This window comes from Penaeus chinensis, chromosome 6 (assembly GCF_019202785.1).
Source record: "Penaeus chinensis breed Huanghai No. 1 chromosome 6, ASM1920278v2, whole genome shotgun sequence".
Taxonomy (NCBI): Eukaryota; Metazoa; Arthropoda; class Malacostraca; order Decapoda; family Penaeidae; genus Penaeus; species Penaeus chinensis.
In genome coordinates this window covers 2,406,320-2,418,819 of record NC_061824.1, presented here as the reverse complement: position 1 = coordinate 2,418,819, position 12,500 = coordinate 2,406,320, and the positions used below count along the sequence as shown (strand labels likewise).

At 43.1% G+C, this 12,500-nt stretch overlaps 1 pseudogene; it reads left to right on the top strand.

Moving 5' to 3' along the window:
- The window catches only part of LOC125026648, a 32,732-nt pseudogene that overhangs the window by 7,210 nt on the left and 13,022 nt on the right, over window positions 1-12,500 (top strand).

The window sequence follows — 12,500 nt, the reverse complement described above, 5'->3', positions numbered from 1 at the left end:
AAAGGGGGGGTGGGGGAGGAAGGGAGGGGGGATGGGGGAGCAGAGGGGTGGGTCTGGGAGAAGATGGGGAGGGGGACGCAAGTGGGGTTGGGGGGAGGAGGACTCTTACTTTACTCTGTTATTCTTGCAATTCTAATACATGTCTTCTCGTTTTTCTGATTTTTTTTTGTTTTTTGTTTTTTTATTCCTTTCGTTTTTGCTGCATATTTTTTTCATCATTATCTTCTTCTTCACTATCTTCTTCTTCTTCTTCTCCTTCTTCTTCCTTCTTCATCGCCATCATTTTTATCCTCCTCCTCCTCGTCCTCGTCCTTTTTTTTTCGTCTTCTTATCTCCCTGCTTCGTCTCTGCTTCTATGAATAGTCCTGTCACATTTATTACTTTCTTATGATATCATGTGTCTTCCATCTTTCCCCCCGCTTCCTGCCTCTCTTATTCGTTCATCTGTCTGTCAGTCTTTGTCTCTGTCTGCTTCTCTCTGTTTCTCTCTGGCTCTGTCTGTCTGTCTGTCTCTCTTTCTCTCTCTCTCTCTCTCTCTCTCTCTCTCTCTCTCTCTCTCTCTCTCTCTCTCTCTCTCTCTCTCTCTCTCTCGCTCGCTCTCTCTCTCTATCTATCTATCTATCTATCTATCTATCTATCTATCTATCCATCCATCCATCTATCCATCTATTAATCTATCCATCTACCTCCATCTACCCATTTCTATCTCTACCTCTACCTCTCTCTCTCTCTATCTATCTAACTAATTATCTATCTTATCTCCTCTCTCCCCTTCACTCTCTCTTTCCTCTTCCCTCTTAGTTTAGAAATAGAAAGCAGAGGATAACAGGAAATAACACGAGAACGACCTTGATATTCTGCTCAGCCTTGAGGGGGGGGAGGGGGAGGGGGGAGGGGAGGGGAGGGGAAGGGAGGGGAGGGGAAGGGAGGGGAGGGGAAGGGAGGGGAGGGGAAGGGAGGGGAGGGGAGGGGAGGGAGGAGGAGGAGGAGGAGGAGGAGGAGGAGGAGGAGGAGGAGGAGGAGGAGGAGGAGGAGGAGGAGGAGGAGGAGGAGAGAGAAGAAGAAGAGGGGGAGGAGAGGGGGTTAGGAAGAGGAGGAGGAAGGGGACAAGAGAGACATGAGATATAAATATTATCTCAGTCTGTGTGTGTGTGCGTCCGTGCGTACATTTATGCTTGTGTGTGCGTATATGAGTTCACGTCTTTATGCACGTGACTTCATGCATGTGTATTAACTGTATTTATATTCGCTCGCGCGCGCGCGCGCGTGTATATGTGTGTGTGTGTGTGTGTGTGTGTGTGTGTGTGTGTGTGTATGTGCATGTGTATGTGTGTGCGTGTGTGTGTGTTAAAATGTAAGTATTTGTTTGTTTGGTTGCGTGAGAGTATAAGCACAGAATAACATCTTGTATGTTGTGTTAGGAACAGCTGTTCGACGAAGGAAACGCCCTCATAATTCCTTACCAGCCCCCCCCCCACCCCCCCTTCTCTCTCTCTCTCATTCTTTCTTTCTCCCTCTCTCTCTCTCTCTCTCTCTCTCTCTCTCTCTCTCTCTCTCTCTCTCTCTCTCTCTCTCTCTCTCTCTCTCTCTCTCTCTCTCTCTCAAAGAATTGATTCCGAAACAGAGCATTGTAAAAAAAAGTACCAACTGTAGAATATGTATATGATGTGATATACAATACAGTTATAGAATATCGATAAATTAGAAAAATGATTTTAATAGAAACTTGTAAACCAAAACTGTTCTTTTCATGATGTGACGAACTAGGCGTAGTTACAATATACACTATGCAATACACGATTATTGATACATAAGTGAAAAAAATTATTAATAACAATAGACAGAATACTACAATATACATTTATTATACAGTATGCAGTACGCGAGAGAAACAAACAAACACACGAACAAACGATTGAAACAGACACTCAGACAAACAAATTTTAACTAAATAAATGAATAACAAAATATCTGGATTAAAAACATTAATTTTAACCAGCCAAATATCTAAAAAGAAAAAGATATTTAACCCCAGCCTCTCTCTCCCTCCGACAGTTCTGGGAAATGATCTATAATACCCAATATCCAGTAGACAATAGTAACAAAAAAAAAAAACAAGAAAATAAATTTAAAAAAAACATCTAAAACAAACAAACAAACAAAATCAAGGGAATAACTAACCAACCAAATATCTAAAACTAAAAGTATTTAACCCCAGCCTCTCTCTCCCCCCGACAGTTCTGGGAAGTGATCAGCGACGAGCATGGCATCGACCCCGCAGGCCAGTACAACGGAGAGAGCGACATGCAGCTGGAAAGGATCAACGTCTACTACAATGAAGCCACTGGTACAATGGGAGGTGGGGGAGGAGGGCTAATGTGTGCTTGAAACCTACCTGCCTGCCTGCCAGCCTGCCTGCCTGCCTGCCTGAAAGCCTGCATGCGAACGGCAAGCAAGGAGGGGCGCCGGCGGAAAGGAAAAGGAGAATCGGCTATGAATGGATTTTTTTTTTTTTTTTTTTTTTTGGTTATATGTGTTCTTTGTTTGTGTTTTTTGTTTGATTTTTGTTTATTGACTTACATATATTTTTTGTTTTTTGTTAATTTGTTTGTCTGTTTTACTTGCATATATTTTGTTTTGTTTAATTTTTGTTTTGAATGAATGAATTATGGATATTACCCTCAGCTATCTGTTTTTAAACAAATGTTAGCAAGTTTCATTTTAATTTTGTAGTTTATGATTAATTTTCAATAAAAGTAGATAAATAAATCAGTTAAGAAATAAACATTATGTTCATCAAATTCACCGATCTTAAAAATATCTAGTTTATAAACCTAAATCCTCAACTTTCACTGATTCTATATTTCACCATTCATTTTATTTCTAAATACAAGTAGATAAGTTTTAAAAAAATATATAATTTCTCACCCAATTTCCCGAATTTAAGCCACGCCCCCTTTTTCCCCCAGGCGGGAGGTACGTGCCGCGCGCCGTGCTAGTCGACCTCGAACCGGGCACGATGGAGGCCGTGCGCTCGGGCCCCGTCGGCAAGATCTTCCGGCCAGACAACTTCGTCTTCGGTCAGAGCGGCGCTGGTAAGTGGGCGGTGGGAAGGTGGGGCTACAGTGGGGGTGGGCATCAGGTGGTAGGAAAAGGGGCAGTGGGGGTGGGCATCAGGTGTAGGAAAAGGGGCAGTGGGGATGAGCATTAGGTGGTAGGAAAAGGGGCAGTGGGGGTGGGCATTAGGTGGTAGGAAAAGGGGCAGGGGGGGTGGGCATTAGGTGGTAGGAAAAGGGGCAGGGGGGGTGGGCATTAGGTGGTAGGAAAAGGGGCAGTGGGGGTGGGCATTAGGTGGTAGGAAAAGGGGCAGGGGGGGTGGGCATTAGGTGGTAGGAAAAGGGGCAGTGGGGGTGGGCATTAGGTGGTAGGAAAAGGGGCAGGGGGGGTGGGCATTAGGTGGTAGGAAAAGGGGCAGTGGGGGTGGGCCTTAGGTGGTAGGAAAGGGGGCAGTGGGGGTGGGCCTTAGGTGGTAGGAAAGGGGGCAGTGGGGGTGGGCCTTAGGTGGAAGGAAAGTGGGCAGTGGGGGTGGGCATTAGGTGGTAGGGAAAGGGGCAGTGGGCGGTGGGCCTTAGGTGGTAGGAAAGTGGGCAGTGGGGGTGGGCCTTAGGTGGTAGGAAAGTGGGCAGTGGGGGTGGGCATTAGGTGGTAGGAAAGGGGGCAGTGGGCGGTGGGCCTTAGGTGGTAGGAAAGGGGGCAGTGGGGGTGGGCCTTAGGTGGTAGGAAAGTGGGCAGTGGGGGTGGGCATTAGGTGGTAGGAAAGGGGGCAGTGGGGGTGGGCATTAGGTGGTAGGAAAGGGGGCAGTGGGCGGTGGGCCTTAGGTGGTAGGAAAGGAGGCAGTGGGGGTGGGCCTTAGGTGGTAGGAAAGTGGGCAGTGGGGGTGAGCATTAGGTGGTAGGTAAAGGGGCAGTAGTTGTAGAAGGTACTTGATTAAGAAGAAAAAAGATAATGTATACGCATATCCTTGCTGTTCTTAGCGTGTTCTTAAATAAACGGTTCTTAAGGGGTTAAATATGAAGGAAAAAATACGAGAAATGATTATAAGAATAATGTGTATATATTATATATTAGTTTTAAATTTTTACGTTAATAGATGTAAACGATTGTATTGCCTAATGTCACTGATATTCTTAATAAATAAGTAAATAAAGTAAGATAAGAGAAGATAGAATAAGTAGATAAATAAATAACAATGACTAAATGTTCTTCTTTTCTCCTCTCTCCCTCTCCCCCCTTTCACCCCCCAAAAAAAAATTTTTGTCTCTCCTTTCCACCCCTCTTCCCAACGATCTTTCTCTCCCTCCCCTATGCCCTTTCTCCCTATTTCCTAATCACTCTCTTCTCCCTCCCCTTATCCCCCTTCCCCCCTTTCCCCTCTCCTTCTATCGCCTCACCCCCCTCCCTCCGACCTCCCTTCCCTCCCTCCCCCTCCCCCCTTCCCCCCCACCCCCCCCCCCAACCTCTCACCCCCCTCTTTACCACCCCCCCCCCTCCCCCTACCCTCTCTTATATCCCCCCTCACCCCTTATCCCCCCCACCCTCCCCTTACCCTCTTCCCCTCCCCCTCCCCCATACCCTTTTTTTTTTTTCCCCCCCCCTGACCCTAAACCTCCCCCCTTCCCCAACCCCCTCTCCTCCTCCTCCTCCCCCTCCGGGCAACAACTGGGCCAAGGGCCCCCACTACACGGAGGGGGGCTGAGCCGTCGACTCCGTGAAGGAAAGTGATTTCGAAGAGACCGAAACTGGACTGCCGCAGGGTTCCAGTCACGCACTTTCCCCCCCGGGGGGGCACGGGCTCGGCAAAGGGCACCTCCTCAACTCCAAAATCAGGGGGAATACCCCCACAGGACATGAACACTTCTCCGTCAACCGAGTCCCCTAAGGTAGGGTTTTGGGTGGGTGGGGGGGGTGAGGGTTTGGGGCGGGGGGGAAGGGGGGGAGTGGTAGAAAACCGGAGGTGTGTTTATATAATAAAAAATGAAAGATAAATGAATTAAATAATAATAAAAAATAAAACATATAAATGTGTGTGTGTCTGTGTGCTAATAAATATGTGTGTAAATAAATATGAATAGGGAAAATAAGTAACTAAAAGATAAAAAGTGTATATATACATATATGTATGTTAAAAATTTATATATCCACATATAATATATAAAATATATATAATATATAAAATATATTATATATAATATATTTATATAGGAGAGAGAGAGAGAGAGAGAGAGGGGAAAGAGAAAGAGGAGAGAGAGAGGAGTGATTTTCAAGACAGAAATCAGACAGAATAAAGAAAAAATGAGACAAAACGCAAGGAATCAAACCCAAACCCAAATCAATGAGATCGAAGCGTTTGACCCCCCTTTCCACCCGACTCAAAAACCTCCCACCCCCTCAAAATAGACAAAAAAATCCACCTCCCATTCCTCCACTTATCCACAGGTCCAACACGGTATTGGAACCATACAACGCCACGCTCTCAGTCCACCAGCTGGCGAAAACACAGACGAGACTTCTCATAGATAAAGAGGCTTGTACGATATCGCTTTCAGGGAAATTTGAACCACCTCTCCTCCTATGGCGACCTGAATCACCTCGTCGTAAGTGTATAGGCCATAGTCTCGGTTTTTTTGGTTATTTTGTGATTTTTTTTGTCTGTATATTTTAGTTTTGTTTGTTTGTGTTTAGTTAGTTGTCGGTTTAGTGGTGGGTTTTTTGTTTGTTGGTTTTTTGGAGAATTTTACATGTTGGATCCACTTGATCAAATGTTTTTTGTTTTGTTTTTGGTTTATAAAATTTTATGGATTGTTTGGGGTTTCCTTTAGAATTCGCATTGAAGTAGTACAATTTTTTTCCCCTAAAAAAGTATTAAAATTAGTATTTTATGAGTGTCGTATATTCCAGTTCTCGTGTTAGTAAAGTACGAAAACGTATTAATCTGTATCAATATAATTTATGAAAAAGACCATCATTAGCATTAGCATTACCTCTAAACAAATCCCGCTAATTAAGTGCCAGTAAAAAATTTTTTGTTATTGCATCACTGATATTGCATTTGCAAATTATTTTAACTAACGCTTAACCAATACTTTTTTAAAATTTGCATACGACGAAATTTTGGTTATTACATCCTGACATTTCTATCACTGCAATCGCCATATAAATTTTAGTCATTTATTACCCATACCCGATTTTGTTATTCCTTGCCATTGCACTACCCCTATCTTCCTTTTTCTTCTGTTACTTTAAAGGGCCCCATTCCAGGTAACCCTTTAAAATTGGCCCTAACAACCAACTTTCTTCAACTGTTAATACTCTACGTCCCTTTTCAGGTAACATGTCCGGGGCCCCCACATCCTCAGTTTCCCAGGCCAGCTCAACGCAGATCCAGGTTTTTAGCATTAAAAAGGTTTCCCTTCCCCGCTTCCTTCTTCAGCAGGTTTCGCGCCTCTCCCCTTTCCCAGAGGGTAAGGTTTTTGAGTGGGACGAGGAGAGGGGATGAAGGGGGGAGTGGCGAAAGGGTGGTGTCCGAGGGGACGGGGTTATGGGTGGGGTTAGGAAATGGGATAGGGGAGATTAGAAGGGGGGGGGGGAAAGATGAACTGGTTGTTGTAGGATTTTTTTCTCTCCTTTTTCTTACGCTCCCCGCCTTTCGCTTCTCTTCCTCCAACCTCTCTCTCTCTCTCTCGCTCTCTCTCTTCGCTCTCTCTCTCTCACTCTCTCCTTCTCTCTCTCTCTCTCTCCTCTCTCTCTCTCTCTCTCCTCTCTCTCTCTCTCTCTCTCTCTCTCCTCTTTTTCTCTCTCTTTCTCTCTTTCTTACGCTCCCCCCTCTACTATCTTCCTCCAACTCTCTTCTCTCTCTCCTCTCTCGTCTCTCTCCTCTCTACTTTCTCTCTCTCCATCTCCTCTTCTCACTCTCTCTCCTTCTCTCCTTTTCTCTCTCTTTCTCCTTTCTACTGCCCCCTCCCTACTTATCTCCTCCAACCTCTCTCTCCTCTCTCTCTCTCATTCTTCTCTCTCTCTCATCCTCTCACTCTCTCTCTCTCTCTCTCTCTCCACTCACTCTTCTCTCTCTCTCTCCTCTGACCTAAATAACAAAACAAAAATTTAAATACTTGAAATAATAGTTGAAATTCTCCTCCCCCTTATAGTACATTTCCCTCTGCAATATACTGTACCTTCCATTGATTCTCATGGAAATGGAAAAATAATTCCTATATAGATCTTAAGCAAGTGTGCGAATCCATTGATAAGAAAAACGGATCTGGACTTTGTGGCAGTATAAAAGTATAGAAACATCAAATATGAACAAACCCCCCCTACGTCAATAATGACTACGAGTCAGCAGGATGGCAACAGGGACTGGGTAAAGTAAAGGATATCGTACACTATGCATATGTATGGATGCGTTTTTGAAGAAAATCAATTTCTATCACCACTGGGAATGTGCAAGCACCCACCCTTTTCTTTGTTGCACGAAAACTGCAGCCTAACGATCAATAGCACTGTGAATAATATAACGTTTTGATTAAATTTAAATTTATCAAAGAATTGTCCCCCGTTTTGTGATATGTTTTTGTAAATAAAGATTTTTTCCAAAGACCCCAAGTGAAAGAATAATCTAACCATGGCACAAACCTCATACATGGACGGTGACTGTTAGCCCTCTGCATTTAAAAAAGGGAAACACAGCCAGTTTAATGATTGCTTGACATCTTACCCCTGGCTTTTTTCCGGGGCACGTACACTGTTCTGCCAATAAATCTTATCAAATTTAAATCTCTCTCACATTTTTCCCTCTCTCCTTCCTCAGATCTCAGAGTTACCGCCCTCACTGTCCCCGAACCCACCCAGCAGATGTTTGACATAAAACAATGACCCCCCTGCGATCCCGACAAGGCCGCTACCTCACCGTGGCCGGGCCCTCTCCCAAAGGGCCGATGTCCTGAAGGAGGCATGAAAAGAGCTCCCCGGCAAAAAGAATTCCAGTGAGGCCTTTGTTGTCATTAATGGGGTCCAGGTGATTTTTGTTGTTGTTAGAAAATAAAAGTGATTCCTTTTTATGTCATAGATGGATCCAGGTGAGTTTCCTGTTGTTATTAGAAAAATTCCCCGGTGAATTTGTTGTTTTTAGAAAATCCCAGGTGGGTTTGTGCCTTAAAGTTGGTCCTTTCCCTTCAGAACAGGAATTCCAGGTGAATTTTTATCCAGGTGGTTTCAAGTTTATGGGAAATTTTGGGAGTGACCCAAAACAATGATTCAGGTAAGTTCTTTGTTGCCATAAACATCTAGGTTTAGTTCCTGTTTTATTAGGATTCAGTCAGTTTTTTGCTGTAATAAAAAAATCCAGGCAAGGTATTTGTTGTTATTAGAAAGAATTCCAGGGAGTTTAATTCTGAAAGAGGTAAAAAGGGAACCCGTTCCCCCGTTCAGAACAACCCAAACACCCGGGGAGGGAAAATTTTTAAAAAAAATTTTTACAATGGTGAAATTTTTGTGCTAAGAAAGGGGGTATAAGGACAGAACATTGTTTTTTAAATTTTACTTTTTTGTTTTTTTTGTTATTTTTGTTGGATTTCGTTTAAAATTTATCAGTTTTTTCATTTTTTTTTTTGTTATTTTCGTTGTTATGTTTACTCAAGAAATTTTTCCCCAAATAGTATGCCCTTTTTTTTATCATTTATCTTCGCTTTTAAACTTATTTTCCCCTTCTCTTCTCATTTACTTCGAAAATTACACTTCCTATTTTATTTATGACTTTTATTTAATACCCCATCTTTATCAATTTTCTATTCACTTTCTCCCTCAAATTTTACTTATTTTCATATTTTTTTGAAAATTAATTTTTTTTGCAAAAATTTTCCCCATGGTTTTTTTTATCTATCTTCTTTTTTTACTTTATTTGTAATTTTCTCATCTTAACATTGTTCTTCCCTTTCCCATATATTTTTTATTCTATCTTATTCTTAAAATCTTTTTTTTTCCCTGCAATATCCCATTTTTTTCCCTGGAATGGATCCCCCCCTAATTATCCATCTATCTATTTCCCCAACTTTTATTACTCCTTTTTTACCAAAATCCCCTTCCCAAAAATCTTCCCTCATTTCCCCTAATTACCTCTTTTTATAAATTTTTTTCCTCTTTCCCCCCGCATTAACTTCTTTGGGAAAGGATCCCGAAAAAACCCTGAAAAGTGGCAGGTGTGGGCATTCCCCCGCCCAGGGCTTTAAGATGTCTGGGCCCCTTTTATCGGAAACTCCCCCCGCTATTCAGGAGAACTTCAATGGGGTCTGGAGGGAAGGGAAGGGGGGGGGGAGGAAAGGGGGGGAGGCATGGGTGTTAGGGGAAGGAGGGAGGGGGGGAAGGAAAAGGGGAAGGGGGGGGGGGGAAGGGAAAAAAGGGGGTTTTTTTTGGGGGGAGGAGGGGGTGGGGGGGGGGCAAGGGTGTTTTGGGGGAAGGGGGGAGGGGGGGAAAGGGGAAAAGGAAGGGAAGGGGGGGGGGGGGGGGAAAAGGGGAGGGGGAGAGGCAAAGGGTGTTCGGGGGAAGGGGGGAGTGGAGGGGGGCATGGGGTTTTTTTGGGGGGGAGGGAGGGGGAAGGATGGGTTTTTGGGGGTAGGAGGGGGTGGGGAGAGGGAAGGGGGTTGGGGGAAGGAGGGAGGGGGGAGGCAAAGGGGGGTTTTGGGGAAGGAGGGAGGGGAGAAGGGGAGAAGGGAAAGGGGGGGTTGAAAGGGGGGGGAAGGGAAGGGGGGGAAGAGGGAAAGGAAATGAGGGGGAAAAAGGGGAGGAAGGGAAAAAGGGGGGGAAATAGGGGGAAGGAAGGAGAGAAGCGTTGGTGGGAGAGGGGGGGAGGGAAGGAGGAAGGGAAGGGGGGGAAAAAAAAAGGGTGGGAGGAAGGAAGAAGGATTGGGGAAGGGGGGGGGGGGAAAGGAAGGGGGGAGAGGAGAGAGAAAAGGGGGATAAGGGGAAAAGAGGAAAGGGTGTGTAAAGGAAAGGGGAAAAAAACCCAGTTGGGGGTTGGAGAAGGAGGGAGGGAGGGAAGGAAGGAAAGGGGAAAAGGGAAAAGGGATGAGGGGAAAGGAAGGAGGAGGGAGGGGAAGGGGGGAGGGGAAAAGGGCCCCAAAAGGGGAAAGGGGGGGGAGAGGGAAGGGGAAAAGAAGGAAGGAAAAGGCTTAAGGAAGAAGGGAAAACGGACGGGGGGAAGGGAAAAAGAAGGAAGGAAGGAAGGGGGGAAAATAGGGGAGGGGGGGGGATAGTGAGGGGAAAGGGAGAAAAGAAAGAAAGAGGGAGAAGGGGGGGGTAAAAGGGGGGAAAAGGGAAAAAAAAATAAGAGGGGGAAAAAAGGAGGGAAGAAAACAGGGGGGGGAGGGGAAATAAGGGAAAAAAAGAAAAAGAACAGGGAAAACGAAAAAGAGAAAAAGGAAAAGGGGGGGGAGGGGGGAAAGAAAAGAAAGGGGGAAGAGGAATAAGAATTTTTAAAATTTTTTTTTTTTTTGGGGTGGGTGTGTGTTTTTTTGTTTTTTTAAAAAATTTATGTATATAGGGATTTATAAAATTATATAAAATTGCCTTTTTTTTCCGCTCTCTTTCCATCATTCGTTTTCACCCCATTCTCATTCTTTTTCTTTTTTTCCTCGTCTCCCCAACACGCTTTTTTCCCAGCATTCACACCAGGTTCCCCCGGGGAAAAAACTTTCCCCCCACGTACACGGGCCCAAGGGTGGGAAAGAGATGGAGTTCACCGAGGCCAAATCGAACATGAACGACTTTGTATCGGAGTACCAAACCCCAAAACCGGAAGCCACGCAGAGACAGGATTTCTTTGACGAAAGGAGGGTGAGGGGGACTTGGGGGAGGGGCAGTAGAAGGATGTTGATGAGAAGAGAGAAGGAGGAAAAAAAAGGAAAAGGGGAGAGAGAGGAGGGAAAAAAAAAGGGGAGGGGGAGAGGAAAACCCGGAAAGAGAGAGAGAGAGAGGAGGAGAGAGAGAAGAGAGAGAGAGAAAAAGGGGAGAGAAGAGAGAGAGAAAAGAGAGAGAAAAAGGGGGGAAGAGAGGGGAGTTTTAGGGGAAAAGTGAGGAAAGGGAGGATGTGAAACGAGGGGGAAAAAAAGGGAAAAAATTAAAAAAAGTAAATAACGAGATCCCCTTTTTCGGTTGAGAGAGAAAAAAAAGAAAAGAAAAAAATAAAAGAGAAAGAAAAAAGAGAGAAGAATGGTCAAGGAAACTAGGTTTTGATTCCCCTGCTTCTTGCAAGAAACAACTTTAATTTTTGGATGAGTCGAAAACAAAGTATGCATTGAAAAAATCGTTTTTGAAGAACTTTGAAGAGAGAATAAAGGGAATTTTCCCAAAACTTAGATAATAACTGGGTTTTGGATAAGAGGGCATGAAAACAAAAATGATTATAAAAAAAATTGGGGAAAGGATGAAAAAACAAAATCGTTGTAAAATAAAGTTGTAAAGAGGGGAAAAAAAGGGGACAAAGAAATATAATAATAACAGAACAGAATACTTATTCTAGTCATTACGAATATGCACAGACATATATTGTAAGAAACCCGAGAGTCATCATCACACATTCAACACTCAACTTTTTTTTTTAATTACGATGTTCATAACTTATTCCTTGTTAACAAGATCCAGCTAGATGATATGATCTGGTTAAAAAAGATAGTAATTAAAAAAAATCAAGATCATATAATCAATTCTATAAAGTCTTTTTGATTTCTTTGTATCATTTTACATGCTGCTCTTTATACCGTACACTACATGTGTCCCTGCCCTTATACAAGAGTCCATAAAATGATCATTTTAGCCAAGTTCCTAAAACAAAACAAAAACAAAAATACTCAGAAAATTGAATATTTTTTCTGTATTAGTTTTTCCCGAATACTTAATTGTTTGACGATAGCATTCAAAGTCATCGTGGTAAAGACGAGTGCATTTGGTCCATGTTCAAATACGCGCTCTTTCGATCAAAGAAAATCATGTATTTCCAATGGCCTTTGTCACACTTGAATGTATGACTTCTGCGAATCACGTGGTTTGTATGCCCTGGTGCTCCGAGTCAAAAGATTTTGATTTTTACTTTTTTGATTTTTTTTTTTTTTTTTTGTTTTGTTTTTATTTTTTTTTTTTTTTTTTTTTTTTCTTTTTTTTTTTTTTTTTTTTTTTTTCCCTCAACTAGAATTATTTTGTTAATTTGGAATAAAAAACCTTGAGTTACGCGTTGGGTTTATTCATTCTTTAAATGTAAAGGGGAACAAATACTATTAGTTGAAGATTTGGAAGATCTGTGAAACGGATTTCAGGATTTTTTCCTATCGCAGTTCATAAAGTCTATTATCCAAAGAAAACTATGTCAATATTAGAACCTAGAGAACTCGCGTAAGCCATACTTTTATTTCGTAATTTGTCTCTGTCCTGATATCTATTCATATCTATCTAT